The following is a 25575-nucleotide window of genomic DNA, read 5'->3' as shown; positions in this document are numbered from 1 at the left end:
ATTAAATCAAGGCCTAAGATAAATTTGAAAAGATGTCCGTCTTAAAGAACCAATTTAGTGCTGCACTGGGTACAATTTTAGCAATTCAGAAAACCAGGTTTTCCAAAATAATCGCAGAGCCATCATCATAACCAGGAACTGTAGAAATGGAACACCTGACTAAAATTCACTTATTTTATGGTGTGACACGAACATCAGATTTTAAAAAACAAAGTACAAAACACCTGCATTTTAATTAAACTTTCGATTTCCACATATTCTTAATTAACCAGTAAGAGTTGGCTCCAGATCAATGGCATTCATTCCCGAATTGATCTCTGCCTGCCCTTACGGCCACTGGGTCCCCTGACGTGCCCCGGAAGCAGGATAAGAAGTGCCCTTCAGAGGAGCCCAAGAGAAAGGTCTGGGCTGGAGATAACCATGCGGGAGCTGTCAGCACACAGACAAGTGACAGCTGAGGTCTTGGCTGTGGCTCAAGTTATCAAGAGCCTGTAAACAAAAGATAACGCGTACAGGAGGAATTCCAGCACTGAACGGGCAGACAGATGAAGAGGCAGGTAAAAGACTGAGCCACTGTGTCAGTGATACTTGAGGAAAACAAAGTAAGAGGAAGATTTCAGAAGCAACGGATGGGAGAAGTCCAAGAAAGGCAGGAGTAATCAGTAATGGTACTCAGCAGGAAAGTAAACGTTTTCCTCACACTGAGCTACGCAGTACGTTAAGCACACGACATATTACTTCACTTAATTCTCCCAACGATGCAATGAAATGGGTACTATCATCACCCCACGTTCTAGACTGAAGAGACTCAGGGAGGTTAAGTAATGAGCTCAAATCTAGAAAGCTGGTAAATAAGGAAGCCGACCCTAACACCAAACTCCATGTATGTTTTCAGCTCCTGCAAAATCTAAAAAGAGACATAAACTCAAACTATAAGTGCACATTCATATACAGCCTGCAGAGTACAAACTATTATTCACAAAAGCTGATGTTTTTCAAGGCCAGCCGCAAGTATTTTCACCCCCAAACCTCACACAGACAAGAAACAAGGCTTAATTTTACAAATCAGTTCAAAACAAGTTTCAAGAATAATGACTTAAAACTTCAAATTAAATGTAGGCCAGTTTAGCCTCAGGGTTTCAAATGACCAACTTTCAGAGAGCTGGTTCCTTTAAATCAATTAGGATCGATATAAACCAGATGGCTGGACTGTCAAACTGGATAGAGCTGTCTGCATGATAAGGTCACTGCATCTGTCACTGGGAGACTTTGGAAAAAGTGTCACATCCAGAAACTCAAAAACCTCACAGCCCATATATCTGAGAAAAGTCCATCAGGGATTAAGATGTGCAGTGAGGGGATCAGATGAGGTTACAGCGTTTGACAGTGTTTGTCAAATTATTGTTTGCATTTTTATTTTGGGAGTAAAGAAAGGAAACAAAATCAAAAGCTCTCCACAGCCTAAATAGCATCTAAGGTGTTTATCAAGGTATGTGATTTTATTCCTTCATCTTTAAGCCATTTTTCACTCCATCTTACTACAAACAATATAATCTTAACAGGCGCCACACTGTGTCTGATATCAGGAAGGATATTACCATAATTAAGCGTTATTTCTGTGAGGATATGTATGTTACAGGTTGAGACAAGATCATATATAGTATTATTATATTGCAATTTGCAAAATCATCTCACTCCTGCTGCTTCAGAAACTCACTCTGGAATAGCAATGACCGGAAAGCTACTGCACTTTCATAATAAAGGTGCAATGATGTCTATAGCAGAGGGTTACAAATAGAGTGTTAAACATCATCTATCAAAAAATAAAATGCAAAGAAGAGTAGGTAGCTTGACATTTCCCACAAATATTGTATTTTTTCACACAGATCTATAGCCCCATTCCCCTTGTCTTTGTTTCTATTTCACAATTTCCGCCCTGGGGATGCCTATCTTCGGGGCAAAACAATCTAAAAAATAAAAAGAGTAACCACTGCACTCATGTAGAGGTAACGTGCTTACAACAGGAGCATTATTCAGGATCTCTCTTTTAAGTCACAGATTAAAATAAAGCCTTAAGAATAAGCACTGTCTTGTCTGTTAATAAACATTCTTATCTAGAATGATTTCAACTCTCACATATTTGTTGTGGACATTTTTTTACTGGAAAAATGGCATGACCAACACCAATAATTATTTAATTATTCCATGCTGAGAACATAAAGGGACAGAAATATGAATACGGGGACTCAGATTGCTTCACACCCACAATTCGATCAGGTGACCTCTGAAGAGCAGTCTGGTCAGGCACTACTAACCTAACTGTGAGAGGTGAAAGGATTTTTGTCTTCCAGCCTGTAGAAGACATTAGCCACATGTAGCTTGGATTTGGATACCTTCACTACACTAAATGAATTAACCAACAGTCCACTCTTTATGCGCTCAGAATGTAACAGAACTGAAAAGCAAAATATTTGGAGCACAGATATTCTTCACAAAACAGAGAAATTCAACATGTGAAAATTCACTGTTTTGAAATTTATTGAGCATAAATCAATGTATTATACTTGACCTGAATCCTCACTATTTTAAATTTTCACCTTCACCATGCAACCTATATCCAATTAACTCATTCATTAATATAAAACAGTATTATTTTCCGTATATATTATAATTAGGAAGCAAAACAAGATAAAGTAGGTAAGACAGCTTCCTTCTATAATGCTGAAAATATAATGTTAAAAATAGGACTTGATACTCTGACAAGTTATAGAAACTTTTAAAAAGTATGTATGTATACGTGTTCGTTTGAAAACAGATAGAACAGCTTTATTCGGAATTCCCATAAACAAACTGTGGGAACTATGAACACAGCTACAACCATGAAAACAGTACAGCACATGACTGCATACCAGACATTATCCTTGAAACTCCAGAAATGCTAACTTGTTTGTTCCTGCAGCAGCCCTGTGAGATACGTACCATATCACCCCCACTTTAGTGATGAGGAAGCAGGTCTAACAGAGGTTGAAGTCATGCAGCCACTTACTCTGTGCTAGAGCAGGAATTCAAAACCAAGCCGTGTGACTCCAGAGCCCAAGCTCTTAACCACTATGTTACACTGTCTCTATTCCTTGGGAAAAGTTTATCAATAGCTTTATTTTACAGTTGAGATCCTATTTGATCTTCACAGCAACAGTCCACTGAGAAAATGTGATAAATATGTTCTAATTGTGTAGAAAAATTTCCTGGAATGTATGAATTGAAATTTTGAGAAGTATAGCTTAATAGAGCCACACTAGAAGATGTTAACTCAAGCGACAGTGGTCTGTTATTTCCTTGGCTTCGGTATTGTAAAAGAGCCTCCAGGCACTGAGAACAGAACGTGCCAAGGCACAGGTTTGTGGCAGGACACAGCCCACTGGGGAGACCAAGGTGCTGCATGGCGGGAGAAGGCAGTGGAGGGAGCCAGAGTGAAAGAGGGATGCAGGAACCAGATGACAGAGTAGTTACTGGGGGTCTCTGTGGGAAGCATGACATCATCACTATCATTTTAAAGGGAATAGTTATGTCAACACTGTGGAAAGCCGAAACAAAGGGAAAACATTTACAACCGTTACGCGTTCCAGCTGCTGGCCTGAACTAAGGCAACAGAAAGGGAGAAAGGGGTCTCACTGAGATGATAGTTCTGAGGAAAACATAATGTTGTGATCAACAGGCTGTGGATAGTAAGAAAAGCATTGAGAGACCCTAAAGCTTCACACTTGAGAGACCGATGCTGGTGTCCCCATTAACCAAATCAGGAAACACCCCTGAGCAGTAGCGCTTCAGGGACACAGAGAGAAGAAGTTTGTGTTCTTTGTTTTAAGTGCCTCTACTACAAATTTTAAATCTGGGGAAGCCCTTTTTCCCACCCAAAGAGTTCATAAATAGAGACAGCAGAGCAAGTTCTGTATTTTAAAACATCGCTTATGAATAGATAAAAGCTGACACTCACAGCCATCAGTCCAACTTCTACCAGGCAGTGCACAGCACCAAAGCTAGTAAGTCTGCCTCACCATCCAGAATTTATGGGTTACTTCCTACGCTTAACAAGGAAGGATACATTTTATATAGTTCAACAGGAAAAAACTATTTCCAAAAGACACTCCTGGATCAGTCCCCAAGTTTTCCACCAGAGGTGATGCTGAGTTTTTCTATCCCACTGGCCCTTGGTATTCTCCCCATACATACTACTATTATTCTCTATCTCTTTTTACACAAATGTGTTCGAGTGACATTAAGGTTTCAGGTTCTCACAAGAGAGAAACATCGCTAAACATTAACCTATAAGAAACAATGGTCTGGAACTCAAGCAAGAGGTTGGGTTGCAGATGGAGAGAGAGACACACACATGAAACCACAGGACCAAGGAGTGGGCACCTGGTGAGAGGAGAAATCCCCACATCACTTCCTGCATATGATAAATGTTTCCCAAATAAAGTATATGGAGTAATCTCTGAATTATGCAGCATAATCAGTGAATGAGGTAATCCAAATAGGTGAACAGTACAAACATTTTCTCTTATCGTTTTAAACATTAGGTTAAAATTTTGATGACTTTGGTGGCCTTCCCAATATATTGTCTTCTTTAATAAAGTACATAAAACTTAACCCTTTTTCATAAATTTATAATTTCTAACACTAATATTATTACTATAACATAATGTTATGATATCCTTATAAGTTATTATTGGCTCGGAGTTATTTAGCACCACCCTAAATATCCCCGGACTATTATAACTCCTTCCCTCTCTTCCAGATATGATTCATTTCTCATTGCCCCATCTTGCACTACTTATCACCTCCCTCCAAATTCCTATCTTTAATCTGGACTATAATAGAATAACATATAGCAAAGCTCGTTAAAATCGTATAAAAGGTAAGTATACTGATTCAAGATAAAAAAGCATGAAAGTCTTCCTTATGCAATAAGAAAAAAAGTTTTTTGGTTTTTTGGGGTTTTTTGCGATACGCGGGACTCTCACTGTTGTGGCCTCTCCCGTTGCGGAGCACAGGCTTTGGACGCGCAGGCTCAGCGGTCACGGCTCACGGGCCCAGCCGCTCCGCGGCATGTGGGATCTTCCCGGACCGGGGCACGAACCCGCGTCCCCTGCATCGGCAGCGGACTCTCAACCACTGCGCCACCAGGAAAGCCCGAAAAAAAGATTTTATAATAGCTATTTTGAATGTTGAAGTGAGAAGGAGGTGTTTATTTGCTTTCTCCTAGGTCCTTGAAATATATCTGAATTCTAAATAAATGGGATTAAAGTTTAGTAAAAAATCTAACTTTTCAAAACTCACCTAAGGATAATACAGAAGCTTGAATTGATACTTCCAATTCAAACTAGAAGGCTGGACGAAGGATTTGTAATGGAACTTTGGTGCCAATTCAATCTGGTCATTCCGTGTACAGACAGATTCAGACTGATCTACTATAGGAAATCCAATGTTCCATAAGTCAGAGGCCATGTCATAAGTGAGAAAGGATGATCAAATGCAGGATTTGTGAGCTAACACAAGAATAATTCTCTTAAACTTGCAAGAGAGAAACAAACTGAAAAGCCCTAACAATGCAAAAGCCCTGACTCATGAAGATGAGATTCATAAAATTCTTCCTATAATCCCTCCTTGTCTTTAGTTAAATAAAAGAATTATCCCAAGAAAATCAAATTTCTTAATTATGACTATTTTATCTGTGTGGGCACTTCCTTGTAAATATGTATAAATTAGGAATAAAGGAAACAATACTCTGTAGTGAGAACAGCACACTACCCAAGAAATATTTTTAATTTTCTTTTTTGAGAACAAACTCCATATGCATCATTAAAATATGATTATTACAATACCTGAATGAACAGAGCTCTAGACTTGAAGACTAAAAACTCAGTTTTATCTCTCAAGTAATGTCAAGGATGGATAAATAGATGTTAAGTAGGTAGGTAGACAGACACATATTTAAATCTTCTCTTGGAACACAGCACATGCATAAACTACATATTATTTGAATCCCATTAAATTCCCAGTGTTTTTCTGGCTCATCTAAAATATAAAAATTTTAGTCATTAGGTAACTAAAGGCTGCATTAAGTTCTATGTTCAATCAAGAAGAGCAGGCTGGGCTTCCCTGGTGGCGCAGTGGTTGAGAGTCCGCCTGCCGATGCAGCGGACGCGGGTTCGTGCCCCGGTCCGGGAAGATCCCACATGCCACGGAGCGGCTGGGCCCGTGAGCCATGGCTGCCGGGCCTGCGCTCCACAACGGGAGAGGCCACAGCAGTGAGAGGCCCGCGTACCGAAAAAAAAAAAAAAAAAAAAAAAGGAAGAGAAGGCTAAACAGCTGCATCTTTCTGTCAATGAGTTGGGACTTAGTTTTATAATTACAGTCTTAACAGGATGTCAGGATGTTACATAACAAACAGAACATCAGTCAACCAGACAGCAACAGGGCGCTTGTTAAATGTGAACTGCTGAGATACAGGATGAAGTTTGCTGTGTTGAGGAGGGGGAGGAACTCTGATGAAGAACTGCCCAAGGCACGCCTGCTGGCCACCCATTCCTTTGGTAAGATCACCCAACTTCACAGACATCTGTCAGACACAAGCTTTCTAATTAGAGACATTACCCTTTAACTCACAAATCTGCCCTCACGTATAATACATTTTAGCAGGGAAGAAAGTCTGAGATGAACAGAAAAGATTTTTGGAAATGCTCAGGATTTAAATAAGCAGTTATTATAGTTTCCTCATGTCTTAAGTTCCTAAAAAGCGTCTATTAGAGAAAATTTAAGTTTTATCCCGCCAAATGTCCAAATCACATTTGGCTTTGAAAATGAAATCAACACCTTGAGTTGTATCCAGAAACCAACAGGGAGTCAATGTAAAATGGAACAAAAGGTAGTGTGTTCCATATGGATAGAGGATTTTAAATGCCTATATGTTTCATAAGAGGACCTGTATTCACTGCATCAACTAAGTGGTGGTCAATAAGATACTTTTATCTATGCTAATTACTATTTCTAATTCTTAAATTTAAATTCTGTTCAAGAGTAAGAACTCTTTAAATGGCTACTTTATACTTCGATTACATAATTGTTGGCATATAGTAGTTGGCTTGCAAACAATGTTCGATTTATTGCTCTGATTCATTTAAAAAGCCGTAACACTCAGGTAACTTTCAGTAGAACAATGAGACAATGTCTAAAGTTCTACCTCAGCTAAGAATGCCTAATTATTACTAATTATTGCCTTAATTAGTTGCTGCAAAAAGACTTCAGGAGAGATACAGCTATATGCTTATTTCTTTTTCTAAGTAAATCTCATCAGGCAAAATTAGGTAATTCTGCAGAAGACTGCTATCACAATGGTTTATGAATGGGGGAAAAAAAGAAATGCTTTAATCTTTAATTCATTTTATAGACAACATTTTTCAGTAACATCTACCCTAAAACTGCAACAACTGCATTATTCAAAGCTCTAAACCAGTGGTTCTCATATCTGGCTGCATACTGAAACCATCTGGACTCTTTCAAAATACTGATGGCCTGGGCTCCACCCCAGAGGCTCTGACAGGGATCTACATACAGCACTCCACATTGTGGTATGATGATGTGAAGATACCCTGACCCACCATGACGCAGTCTCATCGTACGGTGTCAACAGGAACAGAAGCCAACGTGGCCCCTTAGCAACCAGGGAGACATCCTGCTCACTGAGGGCCACATACGCCTGTAAGATGAAGTTCCACGAGCGTATGCTTGAACTTCGATGAGGCAACCCAAACAAGATCCTTGTTCTTTCTGTCCTGCAATCTATAAAGTGGGGTGATGTGAGGCTGAGAGCGAGAGTGCATAGAGCACAAGGTGTGGAGAAGCTGATCAACCTGGGGATGGTGGCTATTCTCACATTTGCAACTTGCGGCCCCAGGATGAATGCTACACAGGAGTAAATGCCAAAGAGAAGAAAATTTGCCTGTGGGAGCAAGGGACAGGGGGAATCCACTATGCACCTAGTCTTCTCCTGAAGTTCCAAGAATGCCCCAAGAAGTGAGGGAGAATGCACTTCATCAAAGCCTAAAGGAAGCTCCATGCCTTGCAAAAGTCTGGGAGACTGCCCCCAAATTGTAGGGAACGAGGGTTCCTGAAATATCCTGAAGCTGAAGAAGGAGTGCTCACAGAAGCCCCGAGTCAGGGATGTGGGCTCAGGCAGTGTGCTCCGCTCACCAGCCATTCCACGCAGCTGAGTGTCTGAGCAGGCAGGGCTTCACGCATGTGTTCACACTGAACTGTATTCCTGACAGAGAGTTAAATGGAGGGGACAGGAAGTCCTAGCTTTCTACGTGGTAAATTCTTACCACAAAATAAGATCTCTAAAGAAATATAAGAAGAAGAGGAATAGCAACCTATCAAATGATGTATAGAACACATGAATGACTGGCAATCACAGATACTCAATTGAATTAATATATAAATTTATTCTATGCCAGATATGATTCCTAGGCCAAACTTCATACACCTTCCCCAAGAGTAACAAAACAATCCTGAAAGAGCTATGACGAAATATAAATCCTGGGAATTCATTTCTCTTTTCCTAATCGGTATCAGTGATAAGGACTATTAACTTGAAGTATGCCTATTTCCAATAAAAAGAATTTAATAATCCATCATTCATATTAAATTACCTGGATGCAAAGTAAAGAACCTAGCAGTCACAAGATTAAACAGTTACAAGATACCTATACTAGTTGTAATAATTTTTACTAAAGACTGATTTCTTTTTACTTAATTGGTACCTACATCTAAACATCAAGAGAAATAATTCCAGCTTGAAGGCAAGTGACAATATATCATTTTTTGTATTCTCTCAACAAAACTGAAAATAAACAAATGAACAGTAAGCACAAGGGCGGTAAAAAAAGCTCATCCTGACAATTAGTTATTCAAATATATTAGCCTTAGACTAGTTTGTGTAATTGGCAACATCACTTCTTTATGACAGGACTCATTTAGTGACACTACAACTTCACATCAATTCAGCATTTTACAACAAACGTGAACTAGTCATTACTTGGCATGAATCTTGCTGCACTACCGTATACACTTTGTGACCAAATTTTAATAGGACTCTCTCATCTGTATTCACACAATGTTGTTAAACCAATTATTTTTTATGTTGCCTTAAAATAAATCTACTTTATTTTTCATATTAGAAGCTTTCTCTGGATTACAAATATGCAGGAAAAAATAACATTTTAATAATAACAAACTAGGTAGCTAATCACATCTTGAGTTACATTTCAATCCATCTCCACATATGTACCTTTTATTATTACTAATAATGAGTTCCTGGAAATCCAGTGCTCACTGCTGGATGAACAATAAAGAAGACACAATGTCTGCTCAAAATCCTAAGATTCTGAATTGTAAGCAAAATAGCAAAAAAAAAAATATATATATATATATATATATCTGACATACTCATAATAATAGAAAGAGAATTTTATAGTAATCTTTTTTGCGGGCAGCAATTACTTATTAAAGAAAAAAATCACACCAAACTTTCCAGGATAAACTCAATTATTTATAGCAAAAAAAAAGCTTAAGTTACACCCGAAAAAAATACTCCACATGAAGTGTACGGACTGTTTGTGCAGTCTTATGGCTGATAAAGTATTGCTGTGTAGACAGTAATACTGGTTTCCCACCCAACCACCATCCCTGCACTCCCTGCCACACCAGCCTTGAAACTTACTTGTGGAACCCTGATTTTGTTCACTCTGGCTCAGGTTCTTTGGGAAAGCCAGCTGTCCTTCTGTGCCTCCAATCCGGACTTACCCTCCAGCAGCAAATTATTACTGCACTTACTACCCATGGTGGTCTAGTTCCCGATGACCGATTTAGGAATGGGCCTATAACCCAATTCTGGTCGTTCAAATTGCTTGCTGGAGCTACAGGAAGCTTCTAGGAAGGCCTTCCCCCACCCACCCACCCACCACAGGCACTGAAATGAGGGCATTTATTCTTTACCTGGTCGTTATCTGGGAGAGCCATCCTGAAACCATGGGGAGAACCAGCCTAAGAGGATAAACCTAAGCTGAGAAGGGGAGAATGGAAAAATGCAAAGAACTTAGGTTTTTGATGACGCTGTTGAAGCCCGCAGCTAACAAGCCCTGGAATTACCCTACTTCAGGGCTTCTTATTATATAGATCAGCGGTCCCCAACCTTTTCGGCACCAGGGACCGGTTTTGTGGAAGACAATTTTTCCACAGACTGGGCACAGGGGGGGATGGTTTTGGGATGATTCAAGCGCATTACATCTATTGTGCACTTTATTTCTATTATTATTACATGGTGATATATAATGAAATACTATACAACTCACCATAATGCAGAATCAGTGAGAGCCCTGAGCTTGTTTTCCTGCAACTAGATGGTCCCATCTGGGGGTGATGGGAGACAGTGACCCCCGACGTGTGTTGCTATGTCCAATCTACTCCATGATCTCGTTTTGGCTGCTGTCACTGCAGAAAACCCTGCTTCACAAAGATAGGATGTTGGAAATGGAAGCAGGCTTTTCAGTGCTTTTGTGTCTCAGGATATTCCGCCTTGACTTTAATCCGGAACGTATGGAGGTTTGAAGTTGTCTCAAATATACTTTTAAGGCCACCGTCATCTGCGATCTCAAGCAGTTGATCCTCTTCTAGCACGGACAAAGTCGATTCACCTGGCTTATCCACAAATGGGCCGCAGATCCATTCCTTCCCAGTTCGGGGGTCTTTTGTGGTTGGGAAGTAATGCTCAGACTCTTTTGAAAGCTGAGATAGGTGATCATGCACCAGCTGGGAGAAAGAAGGCCCTGGCTCAGTCTCTTTCAAAACCTCTGCTAATGTTTGAAACACGTCAAAAATCCCAATGGTCACTCGTTGCCCCCATAATTCCAGTTTGGCTTTGAATGCAGCCACTTTACCTGCCAACTTGAACACAGTTGTCGTTCTCCCCTGAAGTGACAGATTGAGTTCATTGAGCAGGTTGAATATGTCATATAAGTAAGCAAATTTTGCAACCCGTTCTGTGTCACTGAAATGTGCTGTGACTGTCTTTCTAAAAGAAATCTCTGGAGCGGCTCTCGTAACTCAAAAACTCTGGCCAGTGATCTCCCTTTAGAAAGCCATCTCACTCTGGGTATAAGAGAAGACATGTGTGCTCTGCGTCCATCTCCTCAGAGCTGCACGAACAGACGTGAGTTAAGGGCATGTACTTTAATGCAGTTGATAATTTTAGTCACATCCTGCAAAACGCTGTTAAGTTCAGGTGACATTTTTCGGCTAGCCAGCATTTCTCTATGGATGACACAGTGCATACATTCACATTCAGAAGCCACCTCTTTGACCCAAGCAGTGAAACCAGAAAGCCGTCCAGACATGGCAGCCGCTGCGTCATGCATACACCAACACGAACGACCAATTCATTTTTTCTGATATGTATCATTCAAAGGCTTGAATAGTTCTGCCACTGTGGTGTTGGTTGGCAACAAAAGTGTACCTAACATATCCTCATGCACATCCTCCTGAAAAATATATCACACAAAAACAAGCATTGTTGCTTTGTTGTCAACATCTGCAGACTCACCAACCTGGATTGCGTACCATGGTGACTCATTACCCCTAACAATTGCGCCTCAGTATCCTCTGCTATTTCATCAAATCGTCTAGTTGTGGTGCAGCCGAAAGAGGAACACATGCCACCTTTTGAACTGCAGCCTCTCCTAAAAGTTCATGACAAACGTGCTTAGCAGCAGGCAGGATCAACTCTTCACCAATAGTAACGGGCTTCTTAGCTTTAGCAATGCAGTTAGCCACTAAGAACCATGCTCTCAGTGCAGACACATTTGATGAAGTGGTGGCCCTCAATAATTGCTTCTGTTCTTCATGCTCACGTTTCTTTCTTTTGAAAAACTCCAAGGGCTTGTCTTTTGATGCAAAGTGCTTGGTCTCCATGTGGCGAAGCTGTTTTGAAGGTTTCCTGGCTTTGTTGGATAGCCGGTCGCCACGTTACACAAAGCGGACTTGGAGAATGTGAATCACCTGTTGCAATGAACCCGTAATTTAAGTAGGACTCGTGGTGTCTTCTTTTTTTTTCCATATTTCTTTTTTTTTTTTTACATCTTTATTGGAGTATAACTGCTTTACAATGGTGTGTTAGTTTCTGCTTCACAACAAAATGAATCAGTTATATAAATACATATGTTGCCATATCTCTTCCCGCTTGCGTCTCCCTCCCTCCCACCCTCCCTAGCCCACCCCTCCAGGCGGTCACAAAGCGTGGTGTCTTCTTTTAAATGCACCTTTCTTTTTGTTGGCAGTCTTAGAGTCTTCTGCTGTCTCATCATTGGGTCCTTCTCCCTTTTTCAAAGAAGCTCTCCAGCGACATTTGTTTTTTACTCATTTTGTCTAGGGTTAGCTTGTGGGCTTACCAAAACTGTGATTGAGACAAGTGTGCAGTGCGGGAAAGAGGCACGGATGGAAGTGGTAAATAAAATAATGGGTGGGCCACTCGTGAACTAAAATAAGTTTCGGATTCTGACTTAAAGCCTGCACCAGATGCAGCTATACAATTGAAGTACATCAACTCATTTGCCACTATAAAGCCTGCAGATGCAGCTTAATTGTCACTGATAGGGTTTTGATATGACTTTGCAAGCAATTGATTTATATAGTCTCTGGGCAGTCAACCTCTCTGCTAATGATAATCTGTATTTGCAGCCCCTCCCCAGAGCTAGCATCACCATCACCTCCTCAGCTCCCCCTCAGATCATCAGGCATTAGATTCTCCTAAGAAGCGCGAACCTAGATCCCTCCACGTGCAGTTCACAGTAGGGTTTGTGCTACTATAAGAACCTAATGCCGCCGCTGCTCTGACAGGAGGCGGAGCTCAGGCAGTAATGGGAGTGACAGGGAGCGGCTGTAAATACAGATGAAGCTTCTCTCACTCGCCGGCTGCTCACCTCCTGCTGTGCAGCCAGTTCCTATGAGGCCACGGACTGGTACCAGTCCGTGGCCCAGGGGTTAGGGACCCCGACGTAGATAATAAATTTCCTTTCTGCTTAAGCCATTTTCAGCTGGTTTTCCATTACCTGTAGCTGAAAGCACCCTAACTGATGATCATTGTGATAGACTTCAAAAATCGTTTTGTGATCATAGAACACTTATAAAACTTGATGGTTATGCCACAAACTAAGCCTCAGTTCAAAAGCACATAAATTACAGAGATCACATTCTCTGAAGATAATGTAATAAAAACTGAAATTCATGACAAAAATATAAAACAAAAATAGCTAAATAAGGAAAAGAAAATTTTTAAATTCTCCTCAAATACTAAATCATTTCTCAAACAAACGAGAAGCTAAAGATGCAATTATAAAAACTTTAGAAAATAATTCAAGAATACTGCATACCAAAAAGAGAAAGAAAAGATGGGGAAAAAAATATATATAACCCGATTTTTATCAGAAAAAAAGATGCAGCATAAAACTAAGGGGAGAGGAAGTAGAAAACAAAGTAATCATTCATAGGGATATTGGAAAGCAAAAAGAAACAAGCAAAATAAAGATGAAAGATAAAAACAGATGAATATGGGAAAGAGTTGAATTGGAAAACTAAACCAAGAGTTTCTTGAAGGCACTAAGCTCAGATGGTTTTGGGAAGAGTTTTCCAAATCTTCAAGGAACAGATAGTTCCCATGTTATATAAAATGTCTTAGGACAAAGAAAAAGATTTCTTAAAGAGCTACCTAACATATTTTAAGAGGCCAACATAATTGAATTCATAAACACAATAAATATGAGAACAGAAACTTAGATAGAAATAACATTTATGAACATAGATGTAACATTTTTAAAATAAAGTATTATTATCTTAAAGTATAAAAGTTAGGCAAGTGTTGTGACCATCTGGTGTTTCTCCAAGGTATATAAATATGTTTCGATAATATAAAAACAAAAAGGAAAAGAAATAAAGAGCCCCAATGAATTTACTGTAGCAATGTATTAAAGGGGGAAAAAATCATATAATTATCAAATAGACGCTGCAATATCATTTGATGATATCCAACTCTAATTCCTAACAAAAATGCTTAGCAAATTCGGATAAAGGGTATATACCAGAAATTTAGAGAAAATTTTATATGTAATGGTAAAATATTAGAAGCATCCATTAAAGGAAAAGTAAAACAAGGAGCTGGGCTCTACCTGCCATTATTCCACATCTCAATACCTGATTGGGGTATTGCAATAAGAAACAAAACTTTAGAGCTATAAATATTGGAAAGAGAAAGATAAGATTACCATAATTCATAAACAGTATGATTATTCACCTAGAAAATCAGACGCAATAGAAAAATAAGAAATTTTGGCAAGTGTACCACATACAAGGTCAACACAGAAATCAATAGCTTTCTTCCACCTCCAAAACAGCCAGTTTAAGAATCTAATAGAAAAAAGCAACATAAACACTAAAGTAGATATAAAACTAAAAGAAATGTGCAAGATCTTTATGAAGACAACTGTAAAACTTTACTAAAGGACATAAACGAAGCCTGAATAAATGAAAAGACACATTCTGTTCAAGAAATGGTGAGACTATTATAAAAATGTCACTTTTTAACAAATTCATTGATAAATGTAATCCCTCTCTCTATCAAAATTCAAACATGATTTTTCAGGAACTTGACAAGTTAATCCTAAAACTTACATTAAATTTGAAAATATGGAAGAAAAATTTTAGAAAGAACAATGAAAGAGTTTGAGCTATATGAAATAATAAACAACATAGCACTGTATTTAATTAAAGAGTGTGATAGTAATACAGGAAGAGAGAAAGCAATTAAGAGAATTAAAAAGCCTAGAAATCATGAATGTCATCATTGTTGCCATCGTCGTCATCATCATCATAGCTAACATCTACTTGGCACTTGTTAAGTGCCAGACATGGTTCTAAATTTATTGCATAGATTAGCTCATTTAATTCTTACAACAATCCTTGTAAGTAGTTATATTTTTATTATTCCCACTTTATAGCTGAGGAAACTAAGACTCAGAGAGGTTAAGTAAGTTGTCTAAGGTCCCACAACTAATGCTTGGCAGACTGGGACTCAAATCCAGCATATCCGACCACAGTAACCACCATATTATCCTGGTACAGTGCCATGTAGTTTATGGAGGTTGAGAATTTTAAAAGGTAAAATTTCCAATCATTGGACATGCTTAACGTCTTCCACATACCTCTCTAGATGCGCCCTTCTGCATCCTGCTCTGTGCGCAAGACGCTGGCCTGTTTGGACTACATTAGTGGGCTCCTATGACTTCCAGTTGGTTTCACCCAATGGGGAATAAGGTCAAGATATTTATTCTGGCCCCTGAGCCCCAACTTCCCCCCCCCCCCCCCCGCCGCCACACACACATACACATCAGCTCTCTTTCCACAGGGTTGCCACAAAGCTCACTACATCCCTCGGCAAAATGTCACAGCTCCTATCAGGTGGCCCTCTCCACTCAGCCCTCTCCACATCTGTTTTCCACTTCCATTGACCTTATCCCTAAAGGCCTAAGGTGGAAAAAGCAGTTGTTACTTGCTCCAGAGTATGGCAGAATTCCTTTCGGTTTCCCTCAACTGCCACACGTTTGTGAAAGTCTTTTTATTAAACTCTTCAAAAACTATCCCTGTTTACTTGACCAATCTGTTTTCTGCCAGGACCCTGACTGATACACTGAGAAAGGATCAGTTAATCAAATCAGCTAATCTTTGGGGGGAATAATGGTTAAAGCCTACCTCATATCAGTCACAAAAAAAATTACAAACTGAAGATCAATATATTCAAAATAAACTATATAAATATTAATAGAAGGTACAGGAAAATAAATATTTTATAACCCTGGGTAAGAATTCCTTCTTTAAAAAGACAAAATCTCAAAACACATAAGAGAAAAACTTATTAATGACATCGAAATTAAAATTTTTGTGTGACAAAAAAAGCAACAGATTTGGCAGTCAGAACTTGTAAGAAAGGATTAATAATTAAGGCATAAAAAGGATGTCAAAACACCCATAAAAATGATGAGCCACACAATAGTAAAGTGAAAGAACATATTCTACCAGACATATTATAAAACTACAGCAATAAAATGTAAAAGAGAGACAGGTTTTATTTTACAGTATTATGACAGATCAGATGCCCTAAACTATGTACCTACTGACAGCAATTTAAAATGTTAGATGAAATATTTTTTAAAAGGTATTGCAAAATGTATGTCTGATCTGGCAAGAGGGTAAGAAACTGTCAGGGGAAAAAAGTGAAAGCTGTACTGTAGGACGGCAGTGAGATTTCACCATGTCTCTGAACTCTGGTGGCCGGGAGCCTCTGATTTGAGGACTGCATGGGGCATCAGAGGTAAGCACTAAAGCCTATGGGCTCCACAAGGTGGAAAGCTCAAAAGAGACTTCTGAATAAAGTTGGAATCACAAAGTCCTTCACCCACAGTGTAAAGGTGAATGAGGAGTAATCCCCTGTATAGAAGAAAAAGGCAAGGACAGGTCTGCCTTACTGGTTTAGAAGGGAGAGCTCTTCCCTGAGAATTTCTAACCACCAGGGGGCCTCACGCAGGTCTGAGGTCCAAATTCCCACTACACCACCAGGAAGTCCAAAGCAACCTTAAGCTAACAATTTTTAAATGTGCCCTTCAGGTAGCTGCGCCCCCAGGCAACTGGCAAAGGCAAATACAAATCCCCTCTGGAGGCAGGCAGCTTCAACCCCGGGATTCAAAAAGAAAAATAGGTAAAGGATTAGCAAGCAATTCACACAAGATAAAGTGTACATCGTCAATTAACAGAGAACACAGAAAATGCATCATCTCACCAGGTGCAAGAGACATGCAAATAAAATACCACGATACCACCACACCCACTTGATTGGCAAAATTTATACATCTCATAATATTAGGTGCTAACAAGGATGTGGGAAAACTGAACTCTCACATGTTGCTAACTCATTCATTATTCAACAAAATATTTATTGAGCTCCTATATATACCTGGTATTATTTTGGTGAAAACATAAAGTCTGTTTTGAAGCTTATATTATAGTGACCAGAGCCAAGTAATAAAGAATTATATGTTAAGGGGAGAGGGAAGGGCAGAGAGTTAAGGGCTATAAAGAAAAATAAATCAGGGTAAATATATAGAGCAGAGGTCTGCAAAGTTTTTCTGTAAAAGGTCAGATAGTGGGCTTCCCTGGAGGCGCAGTGGTTGAGAGTCCGCCTGCCGATGCAGGGGACACGGGTTCGTGCCCCGGTCTGGGACGATCCCACGTGCCGTGGAGCGGCTGGGCCCGTGAGCCATGGCCGCTGAGCCTGCGCGTCCGGAGCCTGTGCTCCGCAACGGGAGAGGCCACAACAGTGAGAGGCCCGTGTACCACAAAAAGAAAAAAAAAAAATTTTAGGATGTACAGGACAAATGGCCTCAGTCGAAACTACTGGCATTCCTCATTTTATTGCTCTTCACTTTACTGCGCTTCATGGATACTGTATTTTTTACAATTGAATCTCCATGGCAACCCTGAGCCAAGCAAGTCTATCTACACCATTTTCCAACAGCATTTGCTCATCTTGTGTCTCTGTGTCACATTTTGGTAATTCTCACAATATTTCAAACATTTTCATCGTTATTATATTTGTTAGGGTGATCTGTGATTAGTGATCTTTGATGTTACTACTGTAATTCTTTTGGGGTGCCACAAACCATGCCCATATAAGACAGTAAACTTCATCTATAAACGCCCATTGTGTTCCGACTGCTCCAGTGACCAGCCATTTCCCCATCCCTCTCCCTCTCTTCGAGCCTCCCTATTCTGAGACACAACAATATTGAAATTAGGCCAATTAATAAGACTACAATGGCCTCTAAGAGTTCAAGTGAAAGGAAGAGTGGCACCTCTCTCATTTTAAATTAAAAGCTAGAAGTGATTAAGCTTAGTGAGGAAGGCATGTCAAACACTGAGATAAGCCAAAAGCTAGGCCTCAGTTAGCCAAGTTGTGAGCTCAAACTAAAAGTTCTTGAAGAAAATTAAAAGTGCTACTCCAGTGAATGAGGCCTCAACTCTGTTCAATTCTATAAAGGCTGAGAGAGATGAGGACGATGCAGAAGAAAAGACGGAAGCTAACAGAAGTTCGTTCATGAGGTTTAAGGAAAGAAGCCCTCTCCATAACATTAAAGTGCAAGATGAAGCAGCAGGTGCTGATGTAGGAGCTGCAGCAGGTAATCCAGAAGACCCAGAAAAGAGAATTCATGAAGGTCGCCGCACTAAACAACAGATTTTCAATGTAGATGAAACAGCCTTACATTTGAAGAAGATGCTATCCAGGACCTTCTTGGCAAGAAAGGAGAAGTCAATCTCTGGCTTCAAAGCTTCAAAGCACAGGCAGACCCTCTTGTTAGCAGCTGGTGACTTTAAGTGGAAGCCAGTGCTCATTTACCCTTGCAAAAATCCTAGGGCTTTTCAGAATTATGCTAAAGCTATTCTGTCTGTGCTCTGTTAATGCAACAACAAAGCCTAGATGACAGCGCATCTGTTTACAACATGGTTTACTAAATATTTTAAGTCCATTGTTGAGATCTACTGCTTGGAAAAAAAGGATTCCTTTCAAACCATGACAGCTCACTGACAATGCTCCTGATCACCCAAGAGCTCTGATGAAGATGGACAATGAGATTAATGTAGTCTCATGCCTGCTAACACAGCATGTGTTCTGCAGCCCACAGATCAAGGAGTAATTTCAACTAATTTTACTCTTTAAGAAATATATTTCATAAGGCCAGAGCTGCCACTGACAGTGATTCTTTCATGGATCTGAGCAAAGTCAATCAAAAACCTTCTGGAGGGCTTCCCTGGTGGCGCAGTGGTTGAGAGTCCGCCTGCCGATGCAGGGGACACGGGTTCGTGCCCCGGTCCGGGAGGATCCCACATGCCACGGAGCGGCTGGGCCCATGAGCCATGGCCGCTGAGCCTGCGCATCCGGAGCCTGTGCTCCGCAACGGGAGAGGCCACAACAGTTAGAGGTCCGCATATCGCAAAAAAAAAAAACAAAAAACCTTCTGGAAAGGATTCACCATTCTAGATATCACTAAGAACATCTGTGAATCATGGGAAGACGTCAAAATAATCAATATTAACAGGAGTTCAGAAGAAGTCGATTCCGATCCTCATGAATAACTTTGAGAGGTTCAAGACTTCATTGGAGGAAGTAACTGCAGATCTGGCAGAAAGAGCAAGAGAATTAGATTTAGAAGTGGAATCTGAAGATGTGACTGAATTGCTGTGATCTCATGATAAAACTTGAAGGATGAGAAGTTGCTTCTCATGGATGAGCAAAGAAAGTGGTTTCCTGAGATGGAATCTACTCCTAGTGAAGGTGCTGTGAAGATTGCTGAAATGACAGCAAAGGATTTAGAATAGTACATAAATTTAGCTGACAAAGGAGTGGCAGGACTTGAGGATTGACTCAAATTTTGAAAGAAGTTCTACTGTGGATAAAATGCTATCAAACAGCATTGTACACTACAGAGAAATCGTTTGTGAAAGGGAGAGTCAATCGATGCAGCAAATTTCACTATGGTCTTATTTTAAGAAATTGCCACGGCCGCCCCAAACTTTAGCAACCACCACCCTTATTAATCAGTAGCCAACAACACTGAGGCAAGACCTTCAACCAGAAAAAGATACGGCTCTCTGAAGGCTCAGATGATTAGCATTTTTTAAAAATAAAGTATTTTTAATCAAGGCATGTACATTTGTTAGACATAGTATCACTGCACACTTAATAGATGATAGTGTAAACAACTATTCCAAGCACTGGGAACCCAAAAAATTTCATGTGACTCGCTTTAATGCAATATTCGCTGTATTGCAGTGGTCTGGAACTGAACCTGCAATATCTCTGAGGTGCGCTGAACTCAACTCAACCCATGTAGCACAAAAGCCGCCACAGACCACACATAAATGAGTATGGCTATGTTTGTCAACCCCTACTACAGAATGAAGAATAATCTGGTTTTGTTTGTTCGTTTGTTTACCTATTGTGAAAGTTTCAAATATAAAGTATTTAAAAACACAGTCTAATGAATATCTATATACCCACCATCCAGGTTTAATATGAACATTTTGGTATACTTGTCTTATCAATATCTTGTTGAATTATTTTCGAGTAAATACTAGAAATCATGACACAGCCTCATGCATACTCCAGCATGCATTTTAAAAAATATTTTCCTACATGATCACACTATTGTCACAGCTAACAAAATTAACAATACTCCCTAATTTCACCTTACCCTCTGTCCATATTCAAATTTCTACAGAGGCTTAAAAAAAATTACTTTTACAGCTGGTTAGTTCAAATCAGGATCCAGTCAAAGGCAACAGAATGCATTCAGTTATTAGCTCACTCTTACGTGTGAGCTAATCTCATTTTAATCTCAAGTAGTCACCAACATATTTTTTCATGACAGCCTTGATGAAGAGACCAAACCAGTTGAAATATGGAATGGCTCACCTTACCAACTTAACTGATTTCATTTCCATTTTTAATTACATACCTTAGAGAAACTCTCCCAAATATGCACAAAGAAATAAATGCATGAGAATATTTTTGTTTATAACAGCAGAAAAGTGAAAACAACCCAAATGCTTATTGATAGGGAATGGATAACTAACACATCACTGTTTATCATAAGACAGAATTTCATGTAGCAGTTAAAAGGTATATACTATATCTATATGTATTTACATGGATAAATCTAAAAAACATGATTAGTAAAACAGCATTTAAGAACATAGTATATTGTTTATATATTTTTTTAAATAACACATTCAAAAAGTAGCGAACACTGTTCATAAATGTTCACATTCTAAAAATGTGTATATTATAAAAAATAGAAAATAAACTAATCTAGACCCCTCAAAAGCTTTTTGTTGCAATAAAATACACAAAGAAAGATGAATATTTGGAACTCCTTTTATGTGCATAGCTTAACTTGCAAAGAAGAGAGGGAACTCCTTTTCAAAGGATAGAACAAATAAAGATGAAACATAAAGATGGAGCACAGACGCCAAGGAGCTTAAATTGGTGGTCCCAGAAACTAGAGCTTCTGTTTTCAATGACTGCACAAAAAACAAGGACAAGACCTCGGGCCTATATAAGGTGGGAAACTAAAATAAAGACAGAGTCATTAAAGGTCCCTACGTTTACTGTGAAAAGATAAAAAAAAAAGCTTGTTGTTTTTTGGTCTTAATTCTGGATAAAGGAGGGAAAAAAGTCTGAATTCTAATCACAAACTGACCTTAATGAATGACTGAAGTTTAATTTTATCCTATCTGTACAGTCCAAAGCACTCCAAATAGAGAAATTAATGTGAAGTAGTCCCATCTTGGTAGCTGTTCCAAAGAAAGAGAAAACATAACTGCCTCTAGAGAAAGTCTCCCCGTGACACAACCCTCACAGAATTTTTACAATTAAAATCTCCATACACATGAGCTCATAATAAAAATGATAACACATAAGAAAAGAAAGCTTCATAGTGAGGGTCAACAGAAAGAGCAAATGTGATGAGACTCATTAAAAAACTTAAGATACACATAACATTGAGAAATAGAAAACAAAGTAAGGTACTCGATACGTTTTGAAAAATAATAGGCAATTAATAATGTCACAGGAAAGCACCAAGAGACAATGAAAGTATGAACAAGTATATTTTACAAAGTAAAAAATACACCTTCTAAAAATAAACAGAATTAACTAAACAGTCAATTAGATATAGCTGAAAACAGAACTTTTGAAGCAGAAAGAAAATAACTGTTAACCTAAAATTCTATAGCAAATAAAACTAACTTTCAAATGCAATGCAAAAATAAAAATATTTTTTCAGGAAAACAAAACCAAACAATGTGAAGAGGAACTTCTGAATGATATATACTTGAAAAAGAAAGCAAACCCAGAAGGATGGTCTGAGAATGCAAGATGAAAAGCTGGCCACAGGAAAGAGTAAACATGTGGTTAATCCCAAACACATATTACCATATAAAATAACAATAAGGATACTGCATTTGGGATTAAGAAAGAAGAGACAGAACTAAATATACTGGAAAATAAGAATGTGGAAAAGAAATGACCATTATTAAGAGGTCATTTAGAGGTCCTTAGATTGTTAGGGCAAAGTTTTTAGACTTTAAATATGCATGTTAAACCTTTATATGTTTATACATGTAATAATATGTTTAATAGATGTTTAATAAATATAATTTATTAAATCTTAAGTCGTGGAGGAAAATATGAAAAGGAGAAGGTTTTTAAATCAAAATGGGGACAAAATAAAATGATAGAAATACAGCGGTAAAAATGGTTCCAAATATATCAGTAATCACAGTAAGTATAACTGAGTTCTCCAACTAAAAACAAATATTGTCTAACTAGGTAAAAAATTCAGAATCCACATACATAATGCTTACAAGAGACACAAAACACAAGCATAGTGAAATGTAGAAAGATAAAGAAAAAAGATACACCCGGGAAATACTAACTAGAAGCCTGATGCAAGTCTCACTGGGCTACAATCAGCAGAGCTGCAGCCTTCCTGGAGGCTGTAGGAAGAAGACATTTCCTTGCCTTTTCAAGTTTCTAGAGGCTGCCTGCCTCCTTTGACTCATGTCTGCTTCCATCTTCAAAGTCAGCAAAGCTGATGGAGTGTTTCCCACGCCACACCACTCTGACCTCTCCTCCTGCCTCCCTACCCCACATTCAAGGGACCCTGTGACTACATGACATGGCTAGCAAGTGGCGGAGAGAATCTTTCAACCCAAACCAGTCTGACTTGAAAGACCAGATCCTTCCAATACCCTTCACTGCTGTGCTAAGAACATATACGAATTTGTAAAAAATAGCCTAAGAAAAATAAATGAAGACAATACAATGGTCTAAAATGATCACCTAGTTTCTATCACACTCCTAAACATTTTAAGTTAGCACCTTATTTTGGGAGCTAGGGTTTAAGAAGAAGAAGCTAGAAGTAGAATGAAGGTAACTAGAAAGATAAAATGAAAAAAAAAGCAATAATTGAAGATATATTAGCAGCTGAACCTAGAGGGAAAATGCAGTAATCAATAAGCACATGGAAGCACACGGCTGAATTCAAAAGGCTTTTCGAGTCAGTTAGGACTGCAAACATCCCACTTCATGCAAGAGTCCCATCTAGAGATACATGGTCCCTCGGGTTTAAAAACTCCACAAAGCTATTCTTCAAACCAGCCTAGATTTTTGTTTATACTATCTAACTACTAATAGTACATATATACAAATCTACAAGGATTATTAAAGAAGTAAATTTATAAAGCATTTTTAAAAGGCACAAGCCAAGTAATTTCAATAAGCATTTAATCACAATTTCACTTCTCATTTTCCACATGTTCTAAATGATTCCCTGGTTTGGGAAAGGATTGGGGATGGAACCCGCTTTCTGAGGAGGAGTGGGAAAGGCTTGCAGAAGGACATTTGAGTTTGAGGTCTTGTTTCACTTGCTTCAACAAATTATTTCACTGATTTGCAGGTGTGTTTTCTCACCTTGGATCAGTCAGTCTTGACGTACCTCACAGGTTTCTGTTATGCTCAGGTAAACTGGTATATATAAAAATATTTTTTAAACCCTAAGGAGCCATTCAAATAGAAGGCATAATGACACTGATGTTGATAATGATGGAGAAAGAACAATAGTAAGAGGAAGAAGGAGAAGAAGAGGAGGAGGGAGGGAAAGGGTCAAATATAATGACCTTTCATTTATTACATCAGTAACGCTTATGAGAGTTTCCTCCCTAAGTATGGCCAACAACTCAAACTCATATGTTACCCCATGTTCTAATGCTGACACTACTATTAGGTAGCTGTGTAACTTAGGCAAGTCACTGGTCTTAATTTCTCCAAATGTAAATTGAGTAATTTAAGCTAAAGTTCTAAATTTTCAAAGCTTTCTGGTTCTCCAGAAACTTCACTTCAGTAAGATAGTGATTCATTTTCTTTAAACTTCAAATGGTAGTATCCTGTTCATTTCAAGGCCCTGTGATGGGGAAGTAACCAATTTTAACTAAATAAAGAACTAGTCATTACAATTATCCTGCTAAGATATAAAAATAATCTTATTTATTTGTTCTTTCAAAACATATATTATCTTTAGCTTGTATTGTTTTCTAACTTACTAGCCTTGTCCCTCTAACTACATAATAAAAAGCTCTTCCGGCAAGAAAGATTATTAATTCTTCTCATGTCCTTCACAGTACCTAGTAACACACTGGGCATATGCCAGACACTCAGTAAAATTTATGCAAAATGTGTAACATGGAGAAACTCAACTGTTCTTTACAATCCTTCCTCCCTCAGCAAAAGGTGTCTCAAAATTGTGAAAACATAATAGCTAAAAATGGAATTCTGTGTATATCTAAAAAACAAGAGATGCAAATATTTTTACAATCCTTTTTGCCAACAAAAAGTAGTGGAGGGAAGTATGAATTTACTAACTCAAAACACAGTAGAGAAGGAGACATGGATAAAGGATAAGAAAGCACTCATGTTCACTGTAACACTACTTTTACATAAGCCGAAACACAAAAGAAGGATATAAAGATTACAAAAGTGAAAAGCTGAAAAAATGCCCAAGACTACAACACATGCTTCAAGTAAAAGTGACTGTGGTTATGAATAATTTGAAGAGCTTGATATTCTTTAAGAGGAAAAACAGCCTTTTTCACAAATCAAATGCAAAACACTTCAATGTTTGTTTCAGAGACATTTTATGTTATAAATGAAGTTTAAAGTCCCAGAGTGTTTCAAACTAGTATAATATAATCAGGAAGTTTTATATTAAAAACAGAAAGCCAAAGGGACTATAAAAAGTAAAACCACACAACACTCATTTTGTTCTTGGCTAGGAAAAGTAGTATTTTATCTGATTCTTAGCAATGTTACCAGTCCTTCACTTGAACACAAACTAAATTGGTCTATGTAAGTAAGTTGACAACATTTCTTATTCTTGACTTACTTCAAACATTTCAGGCAAATTGAAAACGAAGTGTAACTATGTAAAATTGAATTTCATCTGAATTAGTTGGAGGATCTAAACTGACTGCTCATATTGTTAACTTTATTAATGACTCCTTAATTAGCAAGGTTTTAAGTACCTATAGTTTGAGGATTAACACATATTAAAAATAACAGTGTGAAATAACCCAATTTACAATATCAGGAGATGATAATGATTTTGTAGAGAGAAACAAGGTCTAATAAAAATAATCTAGATTCCTAATACCACTTACTGACAATCACAGCTTTATACCATGCTAAAATTACATACTTGTCCCCTCATTAGCAACTAATCTCACTTACTCTTCTTGCCAAACCAATTATGAGAAATTTTTGGACTCAAAGGAATTAACAGGACCCTTGGACCTCTCTCAGTC

The 25575-nt window shown here is 38.5% G+C and overlaps 1 protein-coding gene across 1 annotated transcript in view; it reads right to left on the bottom strand.

Moving 5' to 3' along the window:
- Positions 1-25575, bottom strand: part of SDK1 (sidekick cell adhesion molecule 1) — an 822147-nt gene that overhangs the window by 639497 nt on the left and 157075 nt on the right. The gene's annotated exons all lie outside the window — the stretch shown is intronic.

Source organism: Tursiops truncatus, chromosome 15 (assembly GCF_011762595.2).
Source record: "Tursiops truncatus isolate mTurTru1 chromosome 15, mTurTru1.mat.Y, whole genome shotgun sequence".
Lineage (NCBI taxonomy): Eukaryota > Metazoa > Chordata > Mammalia > Artiodactyla > Delphinidae > Tursiops > Tursiops truncatus.
This window is presented reverse-complemented; position numbering and strand designations above follow the sequence as displayed.